Source organism: Phascolarctos cinereus, unplaced genomic scaffold, assembly GCF_003287225.1.
Source record: "Phascolarctos cinereus isolate Bilbo 61053 unplaced genomic scaffold, phaCin_HiC Scaffold_4;HRSCAF=312, whole genome shotgun sequence".
Classification (NCBI taxonomy): Eukaryota; Metazoa; Chordata; class Mammalia; order Diprotodontia; family Phascolarctidae; genus Phascolarctos; species Phascolarctos cinereus.
This window is the reverse complement of record NW_027555847.1, coordinates 649,112,667-649,138,677: the sequence shown is the minus strand read 5'-3', so window position 1 is coordinate 649,138,677 and position 26,011 is coordinate 649,112,667. Positions and strand designations below refer to the sequence as shown.

Below are 26,011 nucleotides of genomic sequence, written 5' to 3'. Positions count from 1 at the left end.
GAGAGCTGAACCTTGCATTGATTAGGGCAGGGAGACAACATCCACAGGAGGCAGTGAGAGGGCATGAGTCAGGGTCGACGATTGTGGGTTGGAGGCCCAGGCCTGGACCAGAATGACCATAAAGTGACAGTGAATTTAGGGGTAACAGAATGCTGACAGGTCAGCCCAGTTTCAGTATCTGAATGTTGAAAGTACCCTGGCTTCAGATTCAGGGAGTGAAGGGGAGAACCTCTAGGTAGGGAGGACCCCTAACCAGGAGTTAGGGGTCCAAGCCAGAGCCTAGGAACGGAATACATATAGTAGGTGACATCGGAGGGTGAAAAGCATCGCTATTTACAGGGTCCCTGGGCTTTGGATGAGAAGTGGCCAGAGAGGGCAGAGTCCTCAGGCTCATCTGTATAATTGTCCTGTCAATTCTCTAGCAGCAAACACCCTCTCTCAGCACTCCTAGCTATCAGTTAATCACTCAGTAAGCATCTGCTGCATGCCTGGGTATCGTGCATAGAAAGACAAATGAAATCAGTCCTGCCCTCTGGGAGCTTACTGTCCTATGGGGAAAAGAATGTGTATACAAAGAAGTACACCCAAATTACATGCACAGTAAGTACTAGGTAATGTAGGCAGGGGAGGCACTAGCAACTGAGCTGTGTCTGGGGGAGTCAGTGAAGTCCTGTGGTAGCTGACATGTAAGCTGAGCTTTGAAATGCTATGATGAGAAGGGAGTCCATTCCTTGCATGGGTGAGGGTGGGGCAAATTGTAAAGGCAGGAGATAGGATGTCACATACTGTGTCAATGGAATTAATGTGCAATAATGCTAGAAATCTAGGTTGGAGTCAGATTGCACAGGGCTTTACATTCCAAAGGAATCCATATTTGAACACAGTGGCGATAGGGACACTTGAGTTTGTAGAGCAGGGGGAATGACATGGTCAGGCCTGTGCTTCAGGAATATTTCTTTGGCTACCTTGGATGACTTATTGGAGAGTGGAGAGGCTGAAATACCTTGAAGCCTGTTTCAGTAGCACAGCCAAGGGGTGATAAATATCTGAGTTAGTGTGGTGGCTGTTTGAGCAAGAGCTATCGTTGAGGTTCAGTTGACAAGAATTGCTCTCCAGGGATATTTAAGGACCCTCACAGCCCCCTAAAGATGGGAGCCACACTGCTGAGACCTTCATACTCACTGGGACATTTCTGGCCCCTCACAGACCCTAAGGACACTACAAATGCCACCCTATCTCACCATGGCTGAAGTCTCCCATGCCTTAGGAAAGTTCCAGTTATCAGCCAAGTCAGTCTGGCCTCACCTTGTGTGCCACCCAGCTCTCCGGCTTCCTGTCTGTGTGACCACGGAGGGACGAGCTCCCTCCATGAATCTGACATTCCTCATCTGGAAACTAGAGGGGTTGCACTAGGTAAACCCCAGTGTCCCTTCCAGCCCAGAACCTATCATTCTGTGATCCTGCTTTACAGGTCAGCTGGGGTCAGCTGAGACACAAAATGGGGCAGTGGCTTGCTAGAGATCACAAAAACAGATTCTTGATGAACTGAGGAATGAGAACCTAAATCTCCTGACAGCCAGCTCAGGGCAGGTTGATTTGTTGTTCAATCAGAGGATATCCGGGAGGAAGCTTAGCCTATAGGCTATCAAAACCAGAAGGAATCTTAAGACATAGGAAATGGGACATAGACCGTCAGCTGGAAGGGGCTTCAGAGGTTGTAGAGTTCCAACCTCATTTTGCAGATAGGGAAACGGAGGCGCAGGGGAAAGGAGTGACTTGTGTGAGGTGCACAGCAAGTCAGTGGCAGAGTAGGAACTGGACAGGCCAGGGCTCTTTGTCTGTCCCCTCCCCACTCTCATGAAGTCCCTCTTTGCTGATGCAGACGCCTGCCATCAGAAGCTGTTCCATTCTTGTACACTTCAAAGGAGCAGCTGACAGAAGCTGACCACAGTCAGGGCCCCATGCTGTCTCCAAGGGCCTCTTGATTTCTGGCTTGTAGCTAGCCGTCCCTGCAGGATGTGGACTTGGGAAACATCTGCAGGAGCCTCCCTCTGGCCAGAACTGAGTGACAACCTGCACTTGAGTGAGGGACCCCCCAAAGGCCCCGGAGGAAGAGGGCCCAGGGCATTTCAGTCTCAGGATCCAAAGGAGCTGTGGCTCCTCTTGCCTACTTGAGCCACTCTCGGCCTCTGTCGCTTATCTCTGCCTGGTCCTCTGAGACCCAACTTGAGTGCCACCACGTCCCATGGTATAGTGGGGAGAGCCCCCCATGTGGAGGCAGAAGACTTCGGTCTGTGTCTGCCTCTGGCACTTACCAGGTATGTGCTGTGGGGAAAATCACCTCCATCCACGGGGCCTCAGTTTGCTTAGCTATAAAACGAGAGGGTTGGGCTTGATCTGCTGGGTCACACTTGGTCTCTTCAAGCTTTTAAGACTGTGACATGGGTTCAGGTCCTGATTCGTACAATTTTTGAGATCTTGGGCAAAATTTAACCTTTTTGTGTCTTGGTTTCTATCTGATTGAGAGGAAAATATTTTGTGAATCGTAGAGCATTGAAGAGTTGGGAAATTATTACTATCATTATTCTTCCACTAAAAGGTTCCTAATTGAGACAGCCTGGGGAAATGTATATCATCCCCCCTTCCCCTTCTGAGCTTCCCTATTATTGTGGAGGGTATCACTATCTGCTCCATCCTGCCTATCACCTCAGCTGAGTATTCCCTCACTCACCCTGTCCTTCTGTCCCCCCACCAGCCTCAATTCTCTCCTTCCTCCACTCCGTGTCCTCCACTCAGCTGCCAATGGGATGTTCCTTCAACTGCAGCCCTGACCGTGTCACCCCCCCTATTCCGTGAGCCCCTGTGATTTCCTGTTGCCTCTGGTATCAAATACAAACTCAGGCATTTAAAGTTCTGGATGCCTTGGCCCCTTCCTAGCTTTCCAGTCTACTTCCACGCTGGCTTAACTTGACCTGTCCCTGTGCTCTTCATCTCCTACCTTGTGTCTGCGCCGGCTCTTCCAATATCTGGAAGCCTCCACCTTTTACAACCCCAGACTTTGCTGCAGAATCCGCTCAACGCCCACTTTCTTCATTCTTTCCTCGTTCCTCCAGGTGCTAGTAGCCTTCCTTTCTGAGGGAACCTCGTGTCTGCACTGTGTGTATCTTGTACCTATTTACATACACTTTGGCTCCCCCTCCCTCTTTAGAGTGGAAGCTCCTTGTGGACAGGGACTGTTGTCACCTTTTCCTTTGTATCCTGGCCCCTTAGCATAGTAACTGACATATAGTGAGTGCACAGAAAATGCCTATTGTTTGATTGATCTAGGATAAAACACCAGCCTCCTGTTTGGTTCTTCCCAGTTTGGCTCCAGTCTGCCTTTCCAGGCTGATTGCACTCCACTCCCCCTCCTGGACCATGGGCTCCAAACAAAGCAGCCTGCTTGCTCTGCAGCTCGCAGGCCGTGCCATTTCTGTCCTCTGTGGCTTGGCCCTCCCCCCTCCCCTTCCTCCCCCGGCTCCCTTCCCTAGCTCCACCTCCTTCTCCTTCAAGAATTTTGTCTTGTTGGCCCCAGTTGTTAGTCTTCCCTCCCCAGCCCTCCCCTCCCCCCAAAACAACCACGACAAACCTTTGCATTTATTTTTTATAGATCATGTATTTATTTATCTGTGAGTGAGAAGCTTCAGGGAAGAAATTATCTCACTTTTGTCTTTCCATTCACAGGGCCTGGCACTGTGTTTGGCACAGGACAGGTGTTCATTAAATCGGTTGTCTACATCATTGGTGGGTTGGGATCTCTGTGGGTGGAGTGGGTTCTGACACCAGAGTTTCCCTGTGGTGAGGAAATCAATCACATAGTCAGGTAAAACCCTCTGTGGATACCTCATTGTGGTGTGGAGGTGACCATGAGTTCTCCAAGGTTATGCCAGCAAGACGCAGGCCAAAAGGGTTTTGAGTACGATCTGGCAGCTGACTCTGCGTCTTCTTTGTGAACTAGATTTCCAAAAGGAAGTCTCCAAAGGGTGCTTACAACAAGCATCAGGTCTAGAATACAGTAGTCTTAAAGGCCAGAGAAGTAGGTTAGGGCCAGAGTAGGAAGGGCCTTGAATGCCAGGCTTAGTTTGACCTTGGGGAGATACTAAAGATGTTTAAGAAGTTGAAGGATGTAATTAGAAATGTGGGGGGCATGTTGACTCACGCTATCACTCTGCTTAGGAGAAAAGTGATGAGCAGTTGTTAGACATTCCAGAAGCTGCCCTTTCCCCTCCCCCTAAAACAACAGCAACAACAAAGCCTTTGCATTTATTTTTTGTAAATCTTGTATTTCTTTATCAACGAATGAGCTGTTTTAAGGCAGAGATCCTCTCACTTTTGTCTTTCCATTCTCAGTGAGTGCTTGGCACAGTGTATTCCCCGCTCCCTGTATCCTATATTTCCCTTCCATCCTGAAGCAGGTTCTATACCAGCTTGAGGGGGGGGAGGGGATGACTTTGATCCGAATTTTGTTTTTTCATTAATCCAATCAGTGGAACTCCTTGGCTGTCCTTCTCTTGATTCATTTGCCTCTGTTTTGAGAGCTGGGATATAAATATCCAGACACGCACTCTATATTTTTTAATTCCCCTTGTATTTATTGTTGAGCTCCTTGTGGACCCACTGGCAGCTTCCTGCATTCTAAGAATCCCCCAACTTGGGGGCTGAATGGTGGGGTACAATGCAAGAAGAGCCCTGAATCATGGGGCCCTAGCTCCACAGATTTAGTCTACTTCTCATTCATAGAAGAGGAAACTGAGGCCCAGATAGTTCTGTGGCCTGCCCAAGCCTACACAGGTAAGAATGACAGAAGTGAACCTTTTCCCCCTCCACTAACGACCTGCTTTGTGACCTGGCAGCAAATCATTTGACCATTTACTTTCTCCTCTATAAAATGAAGAGTTTCAACTAGATGACCTGGAAGTCCCCTCACCCTTTGAGTCTGTTATTCTGTTTGAGGTCCTTTCTACTGGGAACATTCTATGCTCTCAGTTTTCTGTGGTCCCCCTTTTAGTATTCAGTGATTTGGTACTCAAACAAGATTAAAAAGAAGGGGGTAGTGAGTGGGCCAAAGAGAGTCGATGTGTGGGCTTCCTGTAGAAGATTTGTTGGGTGACATAGTAGATAAAGAGGAGGGCTCTGAGTCCAGAAGGCCTATCCTGACTGAGTGATCCCAGACTTGTTACCTAGCCTTCTAGTGCCCAGAAAATGCAGAAGAACTCTTCATCTGCAGAGCAGGTGGTATTCTGCGTTGAGAGACTTGTCTTACCAATGAAATCGAAGACTAGTAATAATAGTCTAAAAAAACAGTTACAATGATGACTGGCATTTAGGCAGTAATTTAAAGTTTGCAGAGCGTTTTCCCTACCTTAGCTCATTGGATCCTCGTGATAACCCTATGAGATTAGAGCTACCCATAGGTATTATTATCCCAGTTTTTAGATGAAGAAATAGGCTAAGAGAAGCTTAATCAATTATCTGAGGACACACAGCAAGTAATGGCCTCAGGTGGCATTCAAACCTAGGTTTTCTATACCACACTTTCAATTCATTTGTTTAATGCTTCCTTTATAAAAATGAAACAGTTTATACCCTCAGGGAGCTTATATTCTATCAGGCTGAAATCCTGGCCTTGGCTGTGCTTTGCCTGCTCTTCTTCCTCCTCCTCCTCCTTCTCCTCCTTTTCTTCTTCCTCTTCCCTCTCCTCCGACTCCTGTGCTGGGGACTTGGAAGGCTGCCAAGGGGTGGCAGGAAGGAAGGCATTAACATAATTGGGGGAGCCTGTTTTTAGTGCTTCCTGTGGGAGGAGCTGTGTCATGGCCTGAAGAGCACATGGGATGAGATAGGGAGTCTGCCACCATCATTGCTATTGATCTTATCATCCTTTAAGATTATATAGTTTTATAGTTCACTTTGATACATATTTTCTCAGTTGGTACTTGAAATAGCTTTGTGAATAAGGTGATATGTGCAGTTTAAAGATGAGAAAACTGAGGTCCAGAGAAATTGAGTGATATATTTTTTTTTCCAGTTGTGTCTGACTCGTCACGATCCCATTTGGAGTTTTCTTGACAAAGACACTGGAGTGGTTTGCCGTTTCCTTCACCAGCTCATTTTGCAGATGAGGAAACTGAGGCAAACAGGATTAAGTGTCTTGCCCAAGGTTACACGGCTACTAAGTGTCTAGGGCCAGATTTGAACTCAAGGAGATGAATCTTCCTGACTGCAGGGCCAGCATTCTATCCACTGCTGCTTAGGTGTCCTAACTTCATACAATGAAGCAATGTCCTGAATAGAAGGCCTTCTTTTGACTCTGGCTCCAGTGTTCTCTTTCTTCCACACTTTACTGATGCAGTCCTGCCCTCAGGAAGCCTGTGATCTAAGGAGAAGGCCTGGCTCATGCCCTCAGGGTCTGAGCAAGGAGACATAATCCTTCACCTTCCAACCTACCCTGAAGATGATCCTGTTTCACCTAGGTAGAGAACAAAGCAAGACAGTATGCTCTAGAATAATGGGCTTTCTGCTCTAGAGTCCAGGATCCATTAAGAGTTCAGGAACCCACTGAGAGTAATTGGGGAAGCCTTTACAGAGTGGGCATGTAGACGTGCTAAGGATTTGACCACTGACCCCAGTTGCCTGCGGACCCATGGCCATTGGTGTTAGAATCTGGATGGCAGTCTCTTGGCTCCATAGAGATAACAGGACTGTGGGCTTCTAGTTCAGTCTCCAGAAGTGTGGAGAGGCCGTTCTAAGTCATCTAGATACTCTTTTGACTCAGGCCGCTTTCTTGTGGATATCACTATATTCTCTCTGCCCACTGATCAAGTGGTCTCTGTACCTCCCTGCCAAGCCTCCTTGGGCCACCCAGTGAAATTCTCCATGGGAAGAGAGAATGCTGGCAGATGGCTGCCTTGGGAGAATCGGCATGGCATAATAGAAGGGATGTTGGTTCTGGAGACAGTCTCACCTCGGATACTCATGACTTTGTGACTTCGGACAAGTTATTTAAGCTCTCTGTGCCTCTTTTTCCTCATTTGTAAATTAGGGAGCTGAACAAAGTGACCTCTGAAATCCTTTCCAGGTCCAAATCTCTGATTTTCTGATCTTATGACCAAGGTCCAAGTTCTATGACCAACATTAAATTAAATCCCACCTTTGTGGCTTGCTACCATGTGTGACCTTGGGCAAGTCACTAACCTCTCTAGATCTCAATTTCCTTATCTGTAAAATGGTAAGGTTGGACTAGATATCCTCTGAGGTCCCTTCCAGCTTCCATCCTATGATCCTATTCACTTATAGGACAGTTAGGTGGCTCAGTAGATAGATAAGGTGCTGAACTTGGAATCAGAAAGACCCGAGTTTGAATCTTCCTTTGGACACTTAGTAGTTTATGACTCTGGGAAAATCAATTCACTTCTCTGTGCCTCAGTTTCTTCATCTTTAAAATGAGGAGGTTGGACTCAGTGGCCTCTAAGTATCACTTTCTGCTCTAAATCTATCTGTGGTCCTATTCTTCTGTGGAAACTTGGGAGTCAAGAGACCTAGATTCAACAACTCAGTTCAACAAGCGTTTATGAAGCTTCTGTCATATGGCTGGCACTGTGTTAGATGTGTAGATATAGGCAGAAACACAACAGCTCATGCCCTGACGGAGCTCATGTTTTACTGGGTTCAAATGCAGGCTTTGATACTTACTAGCTATATGACCATGGGTAAGTCACTTGGACCTTCCTGAGTCTCCTGAGGCTAATAGTACTAGAAATATCTGTTTTGCCAGACTGTTGTGAAGATCAAATGATGTGATACAGGTAAAGAGGTTTGTAAACCTGAAGAGTCCTGTATATAAAAGTAAACTTTCTTCTGCCTTCTCCTTTTCCTCCTCCTCTTCCATTATTGCAAAGGGAGAGGAGGGGGAATGCAGAAAAAGAAGGCTGCATGTCGCCTCTCAGTACCCACTGTCCTTTTGATGTGGGTAGGGGTCCATTTTGCCCAGCACTGGCATCATTTTGAACTCTGCCTGGTCTTCCATTTCAGAGGGAGATGAAGTTGCTATAACAACACTCTGATTCATGTAATTGCTGTTGCAATCTGCTCAGTTCTTCTTGCTGTTAAAACACACACACACACACACACACACACACACACACACACACAGAGCCAACAAAACAATCACAAAACAAAAAAGCCCACATTGGGGCTGATGCTATCCTGACTTCCATGGCCTTTCCAGAGATCTTCTACTGATTTGGTTTGTAACCTTGGACAAATCACCTCTCTCCGATTCTGGCTCTGAGATTTTGCCGTTTGACAGGCCATTTGGGGTATTTTGGAAGGGGCTGCCAACTAGGAATCAGTAGACCCAGAATCTTGTTTCTTTCTTGCCACCAACCATGTGAGCTAAGGCATATCCTTTCCACTCCCTGGGTCTCAATTTCTCCCTCTAAAAATGAGGAGGTGTATTGGGTAGAATATCAAATTTGGAGCCAGAATACCTGGTTTAACATCTTAGGTCATTGACTAGCCACCAGTGTGTATACTCTATGCTTCAGTTTCCTCCAGTTTTCAAAGAGTAGAGGTAGGATGGGGTCCCTTCCAGTTCCAAATCTCTGATCTATTATAAATTTGTAAACCTTTTAAAAACCTCCCAATAGACATTGGACCCTCGCCTGCTGGCTGCAGCATCAAGGGCTTTCTGGCCACCCATTGCTGGACATGGGCCACAAACTGAGGTGATATCAAAGGCATTAGGGCTTCCGGGCGTAGTATGGCTTTGGAGGCAGATGCCCTGGGTAGGTGGCAGCAATCTGTGGGAGGTTTCAGGAGGAGGGGACACAGCTGCCTAAATGATGCTTTTCTGAGAGACCCATTGCAGTATTTATGGGGAGGTTGTATGTCATTTGTGATTAATAATGTCATACCAAATCAGAGACTGTTATTATTAGCGATGATATTAGTAGCTAATAATAATTCAAAACAATCCAGGAACAGGGATTAAGTGCCTGTTATATGAAGAACACAAGTTCTTTTTATTGAAGTGTATTCTACCCCTTTAGGCCCTTCTTCTGATTGACTGGTTCCTTCCAGAATCTTCATTTTAAGGAAAGTGCTCAGGACAGCCACAGCTTTATTCCTCTTTGGGCTCCACTCCTGACTCTGGACTTTTTCTTCCATGCCCTAATCCGGTATATTCTCCACCCTCCTCCCTCTTACCCCTTTCCTCTTTCAGCTTCCTTTCATATATTGTTTTCCTTTATTTGAATGTAAGCTCTTTGAGGTCAGGCACTGACTTTATTTTGCTTAAGCTTCTGCTCATATTTCCAGCATCAGTCATAGTGCCTGGCACCTTAGTAAGCCCTTCATAAACAGTTGTTGACTTATTGGAGCAAATCATTTAGATTCACAGGGTATTAGTTTCCTCCTTTCTAAAATAATGGGATTTGACTGGGTGATCTTTCAGGTTCTTTCTAGTTCCTATCCTTGTGGGGCTTACAGTCTAGTAGTAGGATAAGACTAAAATATATGATATGCTAATTATGATACATAATTACACGATAGGTACAAAGTGAGGTCTTGGAGGAAGTTCATTACCAACAAGGGGAAATCAGGGAAACTATGGGAGGGGGATATTTGAATCAGCCTTTAGAGATGGGATTAACGATTAAAGGAGGAAAACAGGGACATTCTAGATCTCAGTCATTTATTAAGTGCCTACTATGTGCTAGGTACTGTGCCAGGGAGCATCTTTTGAGCAGAGGTACAGAGTTGGGAGGGTAAAATGTATATTTAAGCAGTAAAGAATAGTCCAATTTTGCTGAAACAGACTGCACATGGGGAAGTATAAGGGTTAAAGCTGGAAAAGTAAGGGGGCTTCCAATTGTGGAGGGCAATGAATGCTTGGATCAGGAGTTTGAATTTCATGCAGGCAATAGGGAGCCACTGAGAAATCTGGGGGAGAAGAGTGACATACCTAGAACTTTGAGAGAAGACTGGGTGTAATGCAAAGGACACTTGATTCTCACCTGGGTTTTGCTGCTTACATGTAAGTGTGTGACCTCTTGAGGCCTTGTTTTCTTCATCTGTGAAATGAGGACTTTGGAATATTATGATCTCCAGGGTCATGCCTGGCACTAAATTCCATCATTAGAAGGAATTGTGTCTAATGGTATATGGAGAGTGGTTTGGAGGGGAACAGGGTCTTTTAGGAGGCTGTTAGAGTAGCCCCCATCTTTGTGGACATGAGGGTTTGCACAAGGATTATAGTAGTGGGAACAGGGAAGATGGGATGGATGGGAGAGATATAGTAGGGACTGGATTTGGAGAATTTGGTAATGATTGGGTATAAGAAGGGAGGGCTCAAGGGAAGAATAACTTCAATGTTTTGAGTATGAAAGACTGAGATGTAGGGTGTTTTGCTGAGGCATGTGAAATTGGCATAATTTGGGAAGTTTGGGGCTCTCGTTTTTGAAGCAGATGAATCTTCCACCCCTCAGGAACACCCCTTGCATTTCACATTATGCTTTGCATTTCAGGTGAAGAGGCATCTTAATTGTCATCTAGGAGGACTCAAGGACTTTGTTCCCCTTGGACCTTCTTGACTGAGCTTCCCTTTTGCTGGTAAGATCCTCAAAGGCTGAGTGATTGTGAGGGGAATGAAGAGTGTGACTGTGAGTTTAGCTCCGTCTTTGGAGCCAGGCCTCTTTCTATTCTTCCTTTTCTTTTGCCTTTTCCTCACTTTGATAAATATTTCTTTATTAAACACCTACTGAATACAAAGATCGATACAACTTAAAACCTGCTGTTACTGAGCTTTTAATGAAACGGGAGTGGAATGGATATAACATGCACACAGATACCTGGGATACAAGGGAGAGTGAGATGTGTATTGTTATTGTTATTATTAATATGTTATTATTCTGAAACATCTTCAATGTTTCAGAAGCTTGGAATTTCATTTGGATGGGTCTCCCTGCACCAGTGCAGATCTCTATCCCTCCGTGCCATCATGTACAGTCTTTTGAGTGGCTGCGGCCCCAGATTTTCATCATCTATTCACCAGCCTTCTAGCAATGATCTATTTACTCTGAAGGCATTTTGTGCTTACTTATCTGTGTGGATGTTGCTATTGCCCAAGCGATTCAGTGAGGTTAGGGGTTATTTCCTTTGTATCTCCCATGCCTTACATCATGCCTAGCATTTAATTAACTCTTGTCCTGTGCTGAATGTATGGCAGGGAGGCTGTTCCTCAGATGACTAATGCATTAGATGGCCCATGCATTGCTGGGCCTGTGCTTCAAGCATCTCCAGCTTGGGATATTTTGTTGGAACTTTATGGGAATAACATTCCTGGACTCAGCTTCACCTCTAGACCACCGGTATTAGAGAAGTTAAGTGGAACATACTTTGTTGTTGTTCAGGTATGTCTGACTCTGTGTGATCCCATGGACAAAGTCCATGGGGTTTTCTTGGCAAAGATCCTGAAGTGGTTTGCCATTTTCTTCTCCAGTGTGTCCCCATTTTATAGATGGGGAACTGAGGCAAATAAAAATTAAGTGACTTGCTTAGGGTCACACAGCTAGTGAGTGTCTGAGGCTGGATTTGAGCTCAGATCTTCCTGACTCCAGGCCAGGTCCTCTACCAGTAGGTAGTGGGTACACTGTTCCACCTACCTGCCTGGAGAATACTACTAATACCATTATTACTACTGCTGCTGCTTCTGTTGCTACTGCTGCTGATAGCCATTACAATAATTATAATAGCACTTTAAAGTTATATAGACCTTACACCTTCAGAACATTTTTATGTATATTATCCCATTTGATTCTCATAAAAATCTCTTAGATGAATATCCCCATTTTACAGATGCTGCAGCTGAGGCAGCTAAGGCTTAGAAGAGACAGGTGTCTTGTTAAAGGTCAGACAACAAGTTAAGTGTCAGGACTGAGACTCAAATTCAAGCTTTGGTATTTCAAGCTTGCAAAAGGTTTCCTGTCTATAGTATTGACCCTCTTGCCAGATCCGTGGGTGTGCGATTATTTTACCTATTTTACAGACCAGGAGTAGGCAGTTAAGCAAGGTTAAATCACTTGTGGAATGTGATACTTGTGGAATGGGGATTAGACGTGGCCAGTTTGACCCTGAAAGGCAGAATCCCTGTAGGAGCAATGGTTGAAAAGTTGGAGAGAGGCAGATTTTGGTTTCATATAGGGAAAAACTTCCTAACAAACAGTGAAGGCTGTCTGGACATGGAGTGGGCTCTTTCTGGAGGTATTGAGTTTCCTGTCACTGCAGGTCTTCGGGTATGGGCTAGATGAGCCCTTGTCAAGCAGGCAGGGTTTGGAGTGATTCCTGCTTAGGCATTGCTTGGACTAGATGATCTCTTGTGATCCCTTCTGGCTGAATTTCTCTAATTCTGTGATTCTGGTTTGCTCCAGCCATTAAGAGGCTGACCTCAGATTTCAAGCAGAGTCTTCTGACTTCTCTTCCTTTGTTCTTCAGTTAACACTTTGCTGAGAGGGAAATCTATCTTAAAACACTATATAGATATTCACTGTTGTTTTTGTTGTTATTAATAATAAACCGCCGCAGATTTTAAAGATCCTCTCTGCAGCAGTATCATAGATCAAGGCCTATCCCAGTTCCCTCAGGTGCTGGTGCCTTCCCTCACTAAAACAACTTTGTATATATTTCATACTTAATTATTGGTTTATTTCTTGCTTCTCTCCAATAGAATATAGTTACATTGTATATACTCTGTGTGTATGTGTGTGTGTGTGTGTGTGTGTGTGTGTGTGGATGTGTATTATATACTTAGTTTATGGTTTAATCTTGTTGCTTTTTGATAGAATGCAAGCTTCTTGAAGGCAGAATTGTTTCATTTTTGTTTTTGTATCTGTAGTATCTAATATGGTACTTGGTGCAGTTGCTTAATTAAGCCTTTGTTGAATGAATGAATCAACCATAGGACGTCAGGATTTAGGGGAAATCCTGACTAGTGATTAGGTCAAGCCTTAGGGGGGTTAGTGTTACTCAGATCTACAGGGAGCTAAACCAGTAGGTAGTGGGTACAATGTTCCATCTACCTGCCTGGAGGATACTACTAATACCATTATTACTACTGCTGCTGCTTCTGTTGCTACTGCTGCTGATAGCCATTACAATAATTATAATAGCACTTCAAAGTTTTACCCTGGTCCCTGGTAAACTGTTTGTGAAATTAGGAATTGTCTGGGGGTGTTAGGGCTAGGTTTTAATGGATCAATCTGAGGTGAGCTTCCAAACGGTTTTTGTTTTCTTGTTTTAATGGGGATGGAAACTGTAACTTTGTCCTTAGCAGCTATAAAGTCTTTGAGAACAGGGACTGTGGTATTTTTCATAAAGATGAAGTTAAGTGTAGGGCCTTGAACTTAGGCACTTAATAAAATGCTTGTGATCTGTGCAGGTGATGAAAATGTCCACACTACAGAAATCCAGGCTCTTCTGAAATATCCATTGTTCAAGAAGTCAGAGAAATGTGTGAAGCATTTTAGAAAGATTTTATTTCAGATAGCTAAAATAAAACATATTTGGGGCTTAAAGAAACAAGAAAAGTCTCTTAGAGCATCCTGGAAAGCCAAGGTTTTATTGTGATGACAACAGAAGAAAGTGTGTAAGAAAGAAGAGGGCATTCTTATACTGGGAGAGAGGTTGAAGTAGAAGCCCACTGCAGTACATTCCAATTCCGGTTTGTTATGTAGGGCTGAGATAAGTGGGGCAGGCTCCTTGGTGGTGCTTGCAGGAGTTCTAAAGCCAGCTTCCTCTCTTCCATGTGGATCAGCCAGGCAGCTTGGCCCCAGACCATGCTGTCCCCTGGCAACCTGATGGGCACCCATCAATCCAGCTTCTCAGTTATTTCCATCATGCAGTATATTACTAAGGGCTCGCCATGTCATCTCTCAGAGATCCAGGCCCTTAAATGATCAAATTAAGCTATTTACAATGAAAAACTCATTGGAACAAGTTAAACTGGTACTTTATTGCCTGGCCAACTTCCTACAGGGGAGCTCCTGAGCCCCCCGAATTTCCACCTTGCTCTCTCTCTCTCTCTCTCTCTCTCTCTCTCTCTCTCTAATTATATATATATATATATATATTACATATATAACATATATAAATTGTATATATGACATATATACATATATATACATAGGCACATAAAGAGACTTTGTTACTTATGTTGTGGCCATGGGTAAGTCTCTTTACCCTCTGAGTTCCAATTTCTTCATCTGTAAAATGAATATCAAATCCTAGCTCCTTCAGAAGGCCTTCCCTGGTTTTTCCCTGCACCCCTCCAGCTTGCTAGTGCCTTCCCTTCTGGGCTTACCTTCCATCTCTGCATTTATCTTTTATGCTCCTAGTTATTTACTTCGTATCTCCTCATTAAACCATGAGTTCCTTGAGGTCAAAGATTGGCTTGGCCAATGCTTAGTATTAGCACATGGTAAGTGCTTAATTAATGCTTAATAAATGTTGGCTGAAAGGATCAGACTAGGTGACCTCTAACCTTCTTTCTAGTTCTCAGTTCTGTGAGCCTATAGTTGTATGAGAGACTATACAGAAGGCCTGGTTTTGGAGCTGTGACAGGAGAGATTTAACTTAGGCAGAAAGAGTAACATCAGAAGAGTCCTCAGGACTCTATTGAGTCAGTTTTTTAGTGACTGAAGTTAGAGGGATCTTCAGGTGTAACCTTTGGTCCAGAGTTGGCCGTTTGTTCTTTGACCCCAGTCAGAATCCTAAGCTCCATGACTTTTGGAGGGTCTGTCTAGATTAGAGTTTTTACCCTGGGGCCTGTGAACTTGATTTGCTAATATTTTGATAGTCGCATTTAAATATAGTTGTCTTTCTTTGCAATCCTCTGTATTTATTTTATGTGTTAAGTAACCTCGTCCAGAGAAGGTGTCTACAGACTTCTCCCCACTGCCAAGGGCACCAGTAGTACAAACAAAGGTGAAGTGCCCCTGGTCTGGACTCAGGGTTCTTTGTCACATGCATATGAGATAGCCGTGGAGGTTTGACGATTTCCAGACTGGAGTCAGGGGCCTAGAGCTGCCGTACAAAGAGTAGCTTTAGTTTCTGAAAGTCTGAGTTTGAACCCCAGCACTGGCACTATGGGCACGTTGCCTTATCTTTTCTGAGCTGGATGGTCTCCCCATTCATACAATAGGGGTAATAACATATTTAATGCCTCTCTTTTGGTGGTGTTGTAAGGCAACACTTTATAAATCTTGGAGATAGTGATCTATGTTAGCTAGAATTTATTTAGCACTTTTAAGATTTAGGAAGCACTTTACAAATGTTATCTTGTTTGATCTTCAAAACCACCTTGGGAGATGGGTGCTGTTGTTGTTCTCATTTTATAATTGGTGAAACTGAGGCAGACAGTGGTTAAGTGACTTGCCCGCACAGCTAACACATGCCTGTGGCAGCATTCAGACTCCAGTTTTCCTGACTCCAAGCCCCATACTCAGTCTGCTGAACCATAGTTCTTGATCTGCTGTACCTTCTGAGTGACCCTGAGCAAATCGCTTTTCCTCACTGCGCCTCCATTTCTTCATCTATAGATTGTGGGTGTTAAAATCCTACCATCAGCATGATCCCTGCCCGTCTGATATTCTGTGTCTGAGAATGTGTTCACATCCATGCACACACGCTGTCTACCCTGCCAGCCCCGCCTAAGCTCTCTACTCTGAAAAAAATGCAGATAACTCCTTTGTTCTCCAAAGGGAGTCAGGCGTTGTTGACCAAAGCCACTTTTTCCCCTTGCCAGTCCCTGTTAGGAGCCCTGTGCAGTCAGGAGGCACTTAAAGGGAGAGGGGGCCAGGCCCTTAGAACATAGAACATGGCCTTTAGAGTGGAGGATGTGAAATTTGAAAGGGGACTCAGAATACAGAACATGTTAGAATCAGAAGGGATCTCGGCCCTTACCTCCACCTGTGTCAAACCTTCCCAGACAGCCTTATTACCTGCTACTTGAGGTTCAGGCTCCTTGTCCTGGTATTTAAGGCTTCCCTCCCCTCCCACACCATAGTTGGCTGCTACCCTTCCTTTCCAGTGTTATCTCACTTAATTCCCCAGTACATAGTCTGTGCTGCAACCAAATGGAGGTCCCTGAGCCCACCTACTCCTTTCTTTCCGAAGATAACCCTGGGCTTTCTTGGCATTATGCCTTTGTTCACCTGGTTTCATATACAGGCAGCTATGTGGTACAGTAGTTAGAGCACTGAACTGGGAGTCAGGAAGACCTGAATTCAAATCTGGTTTCAGACATTTACTAGCTGTGTGATCCTAGGCAAGTCACTTAACCTCTGCCTGCCTCAGTTTCCTCATCTGTAAAATGGGGATAGTAACAGCACCTACCTCCCAGAGTTGTGAGCATCAAATGAAATAATAATTGTAAAATGCTTTTCCAACCTTAAAGTACCATGTAAATACTAGCTATTATTATTAGCAATTACTACTACTACTACTACTACTACTACTACTACTGCTACTACTACTACTGCTACTACTACTACTACTACTACTACTACTACTACTACTGTTACTACTACTTGGAATTCCCTGTCCACAGCATAGCATAAAATAAATGTACTTCTCTGTGGGCATGTCATGTATTCCTACTAGATGGTAACTGCTCCATTAGGCGAGTGACTATCATTTAAACTTTGAATCTGCCCCAGGAGCCTAGGAGGTATTTATGACATGTTTGTTTAATTGAATTGAATCTAGCTCAGGCTTTTTGTTAAAGAGAGGAAGAGTCCTAGAGTAGGGAAGTGACTTTCGCAAGGTCATACAGTGAGCAGGATATTTGTGTTCAGCAGGGTTGAAAATTGTGTTTAGGAGGCTTTTGAGCCTTTACTGTATGGAACATGTGGTGCTTGATTTATCAGGAATAAATATCTCCAGGCCATGGAGAGTGGGAACTTCTGGTGTTAAAACTATGTGCATTTAATGGAATCTTCTTTTTCTGTTCTGCTTTGAATATGGAAATGCTCTTTTTTGTGTTAAATTCAGAATTAAAAAACAGAATTAAAAATTAAATAACAACATATGCATCTAGAAAATGCCATATTATAAAATCCCTTTTCTTGTCCTCTTCTTATTGAGACCTGGGTGGGCGGCTCGCTAGCATTCTTGTTCCTTATCCTGCCTTGAAGCCCCATTACAATTAGACAGGCCTGGTACAGTGTGGTTTTCCAACTTCTCATCTGGTGCTGTGGTTTCATATACAGGCAGCTAGGTGGTACAGTAGTTAGAGCACTGAACTGGGAGTCAGGAAGACCTGAATTCAAATCTGGTTTCAGACATTTACTAGCTGTGTGATCCTAGGCAAGTCACTTAACCTCTGCCTGCCTCAGTTTCCTCATCTGTAAGGAGGAGGCCTAACCTTGGCCTTTAATTGCTATGTAACTGTGGGCCTGTCACGTTCCTTTCTTGGGCCTCACTCTCCTCATCTGAAAATCTGGGGGATGATTTTTTTTGTCTCTTCTGGCTCTAAAATTTCCTTGCTTAGTTTTTATCGAGCTTGACCATTCTGTGGTCTGAGGTCCTTTTCATGTCTGACATCCCGTGTTCTGTGTTCTAAGGCTTTTTCCACGTCTGCTGTGTTCTGTCGATCCCCTTCTGCTTCCTCTAAAGACAGACTTTCCCAATGGGGCTCTTCGATAATTCTTTCTCCTGCCAGCTGGCTTATGGCTGAGGGCAGGAATGAAGGCACTTCCTGACCCCCTGATCTGTCCACTCTGAAACCAGACCTAGCTGTCTTTTGGAAGCTGCACTGAGTGCCTGCCTGTGAAGTTTGTTCTTCTTGCTTCATCTCCAGCCTGCAACCCTGAGGGTACCTTCAAAGCCCAGATGGGTCTTCTTCCTAAGGAATTTCTGTTCTTCTCTAGCTGGAAGAGGCATTCCCATTCTCTCTCGGGTGTGAGCTGCCCCTCCCCTAACTCCTTTCCTCAGTGCAGTCTATTTCCATCCTGTGGGATAGAGGCTGAGTGAGAGAAAACTTAATCACATCATGAGAGCATTAGACATTTGGTGCTTAAGGGAATTTGAAAATGATTGAATCAAATGCCCTCATTTTACAAAAGAGGAAATTAAGTTCCAGGGAAGGGAAAGGGCTTGCCCATGGTCATTAGTTTATACCTTGATCTCCTTTGACAGTTGATGAAGAGAAGGTAGATGAGGTATGTTGGTGAGTCTTTGTAGTCATAGCTTATGTTTCAGAGGATGATGGTTGTGTGTCTGTTGAATTAGTATGTGGGGGTAGGGAGTCTTAAGCACCTAAGCTGGGCATGTTGAGGTCTGAAAATTGGTAGTATGTCATATTCAATGTTGATAGTGAGCAAGAAAAGGAATCAGGATGGCATGTATGCTGCTTTCCCTGGAGAAATAGGAAATAGAAATGTTAATAATAGCTCACATTTCTGTGGTGTTTAATGGCATATAAAATGCATTCTCCCCAATAACTATGAGTAGTAGGTGGTGGAAGGACCATTACTACTGCTTTATTGATTTGGAAACTGAGACTGAGAACTGAGACTTCTCCAGGGTCAGGCAGCTAAATGTTAGAACCAGGACTTGAGCCATGGACTTCTGATTCCGAGGCTACTAAATGAGATAATATGTGTAAAGTGCTTAATGTACATAGTAGACACTTAAAAATTCTTACAGCTTTTCCTTCCTTCCTTTGTTCCTTCCTTTCCACTTCCCTTCCCCCACTTCTGAGTCAGTGGTAGTCTGATACTTGCCTCAGAGTATCTCAAGTGCCTTGTTGAACTGTGACCTGGGGAAAGAGTAGTGAATTGGGGGATGGGCAGATGACCAGGGTCTGAGTCTGCTGCTGACTTGCTCTGTGACTTTGGTTAAGTCACTCCTTTCTCTGGGCCTTCATATCCTTCTCAGGCAAATGAGGTTGGACTTAGCAGTCACCTACCAATACGCTTCTGTCTTGGGCCTTCTGTGTCCTCTCTTTTAAAGGGTTCTCTAGCTCTGACAGTGTTGTAAGGCTTCTCGTAGGTCTGGCGTACTGAACGTTCTGTTCTAAGGTCCCATTGAGAAGCGAGGTGGCACAGTAGATAGAGCATTGGGCCTGTAGTCAAGAAGACCTGAATTCACATCCAGCCTCAGACACTTACTAGTTGTGTGACCCTGGACAAGTCACTTAACCCTGTTTGCCTCAGTTCCTCATCTGTAAAATGAGCTGGAGAAGGAAATGGCTAACCACTTCCTATCTTTTTCAAGAAAACCCCAAACACTACTGAAATGACTGAACAATAAAATCTAAGGTCCCTTTCATAGCTTTTTTATGCTATCTCACCAATGACATGCTGTGTTCTCTTGAAAATGATTCTTGAAGTTTTCAATATCATGACCTGCTTACATTTTTTAAAATTATTAAGCACCACAGAGACCTTTTGCTTATGTGGGTTGTAGCTATCATTTTTACTGTATTAGCAATTAAAATGTCTCAGTATTATTATGAAAATAGTTTTTTACCTTCTGGGACCTTTGAAAAGGTCTTTGGGGGGTCTTTGGGCCCTTAGGAGTCTCCAGACCAAATTGGGGAACCACTGCTCTACACTATAACCTTCCATGTTGCATAGTCCCTTACTGCTGTGGCGTTCTGCATTCTCAGTTGTAGGGAGCTTCCCAGATCCTTATAGGGAACTTTAACATCCCCAGGCCTTTGTAATTCCTCATGGACTACAGTACCTTTGAAAGAGTCTTTCTGCTTTCTTTCTGTTTCTTCTTCTCCTGTCCCTCAGGTGACTGGTCTGATGTTTATCCCTCTTGTGAGAGGTGCCAAGTCCAGTGCCCTCTCCATGATACCAGGTTTCACTAACCCTCTGTCGCAGGCTCCGGGGCCCTGGGCAGGATTCCTTAAATGGAGATGCTGAGCCATCCACATTCTTTTCCCTTCTCTTCTGTGACACATAGTACACATTCACAAGGGCTGAAAGGTACCTTAGAGGTCATCGGTTCCAGTCTCTTCTCTTTAGAAAGGGGGAAGTGAAGACCTAAAGAGGTACTTGCCTAAGGTTACAAATAACAACAGCAACAGTAATAGCTAGCATTTATATAGCACTTGAAGGTTTGCAGTTTTTGCATTCGATCCTCTTTTAACCACCCTGTGTTTTACAGATGAGGAAACTAAGGCACAGAAAGATGAAGGAGTTTGCCCGAGGTCACACAACTAGAGAGTGTTTGGGGAGGATTCAAACTCTGGTCTTCTTGACTTCAAGTTCCATACTCTATTCACTTTGCCTCTTAGCTGCCTAGAAATAGTTATTAGCAGAGTCAGGATTCGAACCCGGGTCTTGTGCCTCCCATTGTAGTGCTCTTTTTACTGTACCGTGTTTGGAATGGCCCCAGTTGGGGCAGCTAGGTGGCACAGTAGATAGAGTGCCGGGCCTGGAGTCAGGAAGACTTACCTTGCTGAGTTCAGATCAGGCTTCAGACACTTACTAGCTGTGTGATGCTGAACAAGTCACGTAACCCTGTTTGCCTCAGTTTCCTCATCTGTAAAATAAGCTGGAGAAGGAAAGTATCTTTGCCAAAATGGGGTCATGAAGAGTCAGCCATGACTAAAAAATGACTGAACAGCAGCAGCAGCTGGGGCTTAGTTTGCAGTCATGACTAGGGGCTCATTGAGGTTATTAAAGCCTTGCTGTGGGTTTGGTGGGAGAAATGTAACCCTTGTCTTTGGGGAACCTCTGGTTTGGGGGGCAGGAATTGCAGTTTTTTCCTTTGTAGAACTCTTGATATAACCATGTGCTCAGGCAGCCCCACATCTGACTAGGGGAACATGACCTTCACACTCAGCCCAGACAGACGTTGTGCTTAAGGAACATACCTGAGTAAAGAGTGTGTTTACCCATTGCAACAGAGTGGATTGGGCGGTCTTGGTGGAGTGTTTGGAATTGAAGGTTGTTAAATCTGGATGGCTGCCTCCTAAGTAATAAGTTCTAGTTCCCCTATGTTACTACCCCCCCTCCCCATGCCTTTCTTTGGGGAGCAGTGGGCCATACTGTGGGCTTTCATTAATCACAGAAAACAGAGTGTCTGGTGGCCTGGCTCCCCACCTGCCCTGGGGTGACTTGTTAGGGCTGGGGCAAGGGAAGCCACTAGACAAAAGACAGAGCTAGCCACTGGCAGACTGGCAAGGCTTATGTAAAGGCAGACAGGTACATGCATTGACCTCAGTATGTCATCACTAGGGTAAGATGCCACCTAGGACAGCTGGGTGTGGTATCTCATCAGGGAAAATGACAGAAGCACAGAATCTCAGAGTTGGAAGGGAGCGCAGAAGCCACCTAGTTGTGAATAGGAACCTTCTTTACAACAACCCTATTAATAGGTCGTGAATTGTGTGCTTGAACACCACCAGTGATGGGGAACTCACTACTTCACAAGAGAACCCAAGCCACTTTTGTATACCTCTAAATGGAAGCTGCATTCACCTCTTCTGCTTGTACTTCCTTGATGGCCCTCATGCTCCAAGTTTTATAAGAGTAATCCCTCCTTTCTGAAGCCCACTTCCTCCAGGAAGCTTTCTAGATTTCTCCACCTATTCATTACTCCTTCAGCCTAATATGTTCTTCAGTCTTAGTGAAGTCTCCAGTGAAAAGTCCACACGTGAGAAATGTGTGTGTTTTTTTTTCTGCTCCTTATAAATGAATCTGTATCTTCGTGTCTGGGTGACACTTCTCAGCGGGGTAACTCGTTTGTCTGGGGTAGCGCTTGTGTTTTTGACTGCATCCTCCAGGGGGCCAAGCTGGGGAGCATGTATGGAATGCCATAGGCATGCCATGGTGGGGAGAGGGCATCAGAAGTATAATGGGGAGAGGGAAGGGGTGAGAGAGAGAAGACCAGAGAAATAAGATACATTAGTATGATATAATGGGGATGTACTGTGAGTCAGGAGGCCTGCATTTGCGTTTTGGTACTAGCATTTATGAGCTATGGGACTTCTCTGTGGGCCTCAGTTGCTTTTTCTGTAGTGGGAATAACAATACTCAGCCCTCCTATTTCATAGGGCTGTTAAGAAGAAAGTGCTTTCCAAACCTTAAATTACTCTATAAATGGAAGCTGCTGTTTTTATTGTTATCATTATTAGGTGCTGATGATGAGTTGAGGGGAAACATTGGAGAATGTACTAGGTCAGATGCAAGTTAGACCAAAGGAAGAAGTTTCTTTCTTTCTTTTCTAATTTAACTTATTTTTTTCTCAGTTACATGTAAAAACAAGTTTTAACATTCGTTTTTAAAATTTATGAGTTCCAATCCTTTCCCTCCTTCCCTCTGCTCCCCCCTCCTTGAGAAGGCATGTAATTTGCTATAGATTATATATTGCAGTCATGCAAAACATATTTCTATATTAGCCAGGTTGCAAGAGAAAACAGATCAAAAAACCTTAGGAAAATAAAGTAGAAAAAAGTATGCTTTGGTCTGGACTCAGACTCCATCAGTTCTTTCTCTAGACGTGGATAACATTTTTTATCATGCCTCCTTTGGAATTGTCTTGGATCGTTGTATTGCTGAGAATAGCTAAGGCATTCATAGTTGATCATCATACAGTGCTGCTTTTACTGTGTACAGTGTTCTCCTGGTTCTGCTTATTTCACTTTGCATCAGTTTATGTAAGTTTTTCTAGATTTTTTCTGAAATCCTCTTGTTCAGCATTTCTTATGGCACAATAGTATTCCATTACATTCATATGCCACAGCCATTTGCCAGTTGATGGACATTTCCCTTGATTTCCAATTCTTTTCCACCACAAAAAGAGGTGCTATAAAATTTTTGTGCATGTAGGTCCTTTTCCTTTTTGTTTTTTATCTCTTTGGAATACAGACCTGGTAGTGGTATTGCTGGGTCAAAGGGTATGCACAGTTTTCCAGATTGTTCTCCAGAATGGTTGGATCAGTTCACAACTCACCAACCATTAGTGTCCCAATTTTTCAACATCCCCTCCGACATTTGTAATTTTCCTTTTCTGTCATATTAGCCAATCTGGTAGGTATGAGATGGTATCTCAGAGTTGCTTTAATTTTCATTTCTCTATCAATAGTGATTTAGAGTATTCTTTATGTGATTATAGATAGCTTTAATTTCTTTTTCTGAAAACTGCCTGTTTGTATCCTTTGACTGTTTTTTCAATTGGGGAATGATTCACATTTGACTCACTTCTTTATATTATTGAGAAATGAGGCCTTTATCAGAGATACTTGCTATAAAAATTTCCCCCCAGTTTTCTACTTTCCTTCTGATCTTGGATGCATTGGTTTTGTTTGTGCAAACCATTTTTAATTTAGTATAATCAAAATTATCCACTTTACATCCTAGAATGTTCTCTGTCTCTTTTTTTGTTATAAATTCTTCTCTTCTCCATAGATCTGACAGTTAAACTATTCCATGCTGTCTTAATTTGTTTGTGGTATCACTCACTCTTTATGTCTAAATCATGTACCCATTTTGACCTTATTTAGGTATGGGGGTGAGATGTTGGTCTATACCTAGTTTCTGCCAAACTGCTTTCCAATTTTCCCAGCAATTTTTGTCAAATAGTAAGTTCTTGTCCCCAAAACTTGGATCTTTGGGTTTTTCAAATGCTGGATTGCTGTGGTCATTTACTACTGTGTATTATATACCTAATCCTACCACTCTGTTTCTTAGCCAGTAACAGATTGTTTTGATGATTACTGTTTTGTAATACAGTTTGATATCTCTTACTGCTAGGCCACCTTCCTTCATATTTTTTCATTGATTCCCTTGATATTTTTTCCCCCTGCTATGGCAAGGGTGTTTTACTCAGATATGCATATTTTAGTTGCTGGAAAGTGATTTAACTGTGTAGCTCCCCCCCAAAAAAAAAAAAAGATTCCAGTCTGATCCCTTTTGCTTATCTTCTTTCTCTTTCAGGGGAGGGTGCTGCCATATGAAGGGCACCTCCACTCTTAGTGTTTTTCCCACAGAGCTCCAAAAGACAGGTGAGGAACCTAGGAAGACTTGGGTTGAGGCTGTGAACCACATCTTGCTGATGTGTGCAGCCATCACTGGATGCATTCAGATCATCTTTTTCATAGTCTGAGTCTTGTGCAAATGCAGTTCTGACCCACCTCCTGCTAAGGATATTTCCCATGGAGGAAAGCCCAAGATCTAAGGGAGGCAACATCAGAAACTGGATTCAAGATTCTCAAGAATTGAGAGTCCTGACAAATAGAGCTTGGTTTCCAGAGCTGAGGTCAAGGCCATATGACAAGGTCAGCTCTCTTTAACCCATTAGTCTGGGGGTATCCCTAAACCCTTCCCTCTGTCAGCATGCAGATGACTAGAGAAATCAACCATTCTGCTGAGGTTGAGTGTAGCTCCATGCCCCCATGACTGTTCTCCTCAGGGCAGGCTTGGGTACCCCACAGACCTCCAGCTTTTCCTCTGCTCATTTCTCCGTCAGCCCTGAACCTTACCTGGTTATAGCATCTAGGGAGGTGGAAGCAGAGTATCTGACTCTGAGCAGTATTAGAAGAAGGTGGCAGGGCTAAACAGCTTGTCACATATCGGTGGGTAGGTCATGCATCTTTGTCCCACCTCCCTTCTCCACAGGGCCTTTTGTGAGAACTCCCATAACCCTTATTTCTGTGGCTTCTTTTGTACAGACTCCTCTCTCCCCAAGTCCCTTGATATTCTTGACCCTTTGTTTTTCCAGGTGTATTTTGTTATTATTTTTTCTAGCTTTCTGAAATAGTGTTTCGGTAGTTTGGTGTAGCACTGAATAAATAAATTAACTTAGGAAGAATTGTCATTTTTATTATATTGGCTTGGCCTACCCATGAGCAATTAATATTTCTCTAATTGTTTAGATCTGACTATTTGTGTGAAGAGTGTTTTGTAATTGTGTTCATTTAGTTTCTGGGTTTGTCTTGACAGGAAGACTTGCAAGTATTTTATATTGGCTGCAATTATTTTAAATGTAATTTCTCTTTCTGTCTCTTACTGCTGTACTTTGTTGATAATATGTAGAAATGCTGATGATTTATGTGGGTTTATTTTATACCCTGCAACTTTGCTAAATTGTTGATTATTTCAACTAGTTTTTGAATTGATTTTCTGGGATTCTTTAAGTGTACCATCCTATCATCTGCAAAGAGTGATAGTTTTTTTTTCTCTCATTGCCTATTCTAATTCCTTCAATCTGTTTTTCTTCTCTTATTGCTATAGGTAGCATTTCTAGTACAATATTGAATAATAGTGGCAATAACGGGCATCCTAGCTTCACCCCTGACCTTACTGGGAAGGCTTCTAGCTTATCCCCATTATAGATAATGCTTGCTGATGGTTTTTAGAGAGATATTACTATCATTTTAAGGAAAGCTCCATTTATTCCTATGCTTTGTAGTGTTTTTTACTAGGAATGAGTGTTGTATTTTTTCAGAAGCTTTTTCTGCATCTGTTGAGATTATCATATGATTTTTGTTGTTTTTGTTATTGATGTGGTCAATTATGCTGATAGTTTTCCTAATATTGAACCAGCCCTGTATTCCTGATATAAATCCCACCTGGTCATAGTATATGATCTTTGTGATATATTGCAGTAATCTCCTTGCTAGTATTTCATTTAAAATTTTTTGGATTGATATTCATCAAGAAAATTAGTCTATAGTTTGCTTTCACTGTTTTTGCTCAAGGAAGAATGTTCTAGCAGGAAAACTGTGGTTCCTTCTTTGGCAGTCTGGAGAGAGAGGACAGTCAGTGTCTGTGGTGAATGGATTTGGGGTAGTTGCTAATGGATCAAAGATACTTCCCCCTGCCAAGGGTGGAGGGGCATCTTGATAAGATCCTGTATAGGGGGAGGGAAAAGGAGGAGAGGCTGTCACAGTGTGAGTCTTCATTCTTTATTTTTCCAGGTCATTTTAAAAAAGGAGTTGGAACACGGAGGTAGCAGAGTCCCT

The 26,011-nt window shown here is 43.6% G+C and overlaps 1 protein-coding gene across 3 annotated transcripts in view; it reads left to right on the top strand.

Annotated features, from left to right (window-relative positions):
• TSNARE1 (t-SNARE domain containing 1) overlaps positions 1–26,011 on the top strand; it is a 287,962-nt gene that overhangs the window by 12,130 nt on the left and 249,821 nt on the right. For all 3 annotated transcript variants that reach the window (XM_078153781.1, XM_078153782.1, XM_020995260.2), the window contains exon 2: positions 10,563–10,647. The gene's annotated coding sequence lies outside the window, so the exon portion shown is untranslated. The remainder of the gene's footprint in view (positions 1–10,562; positions 10,648–26,011) is intronic.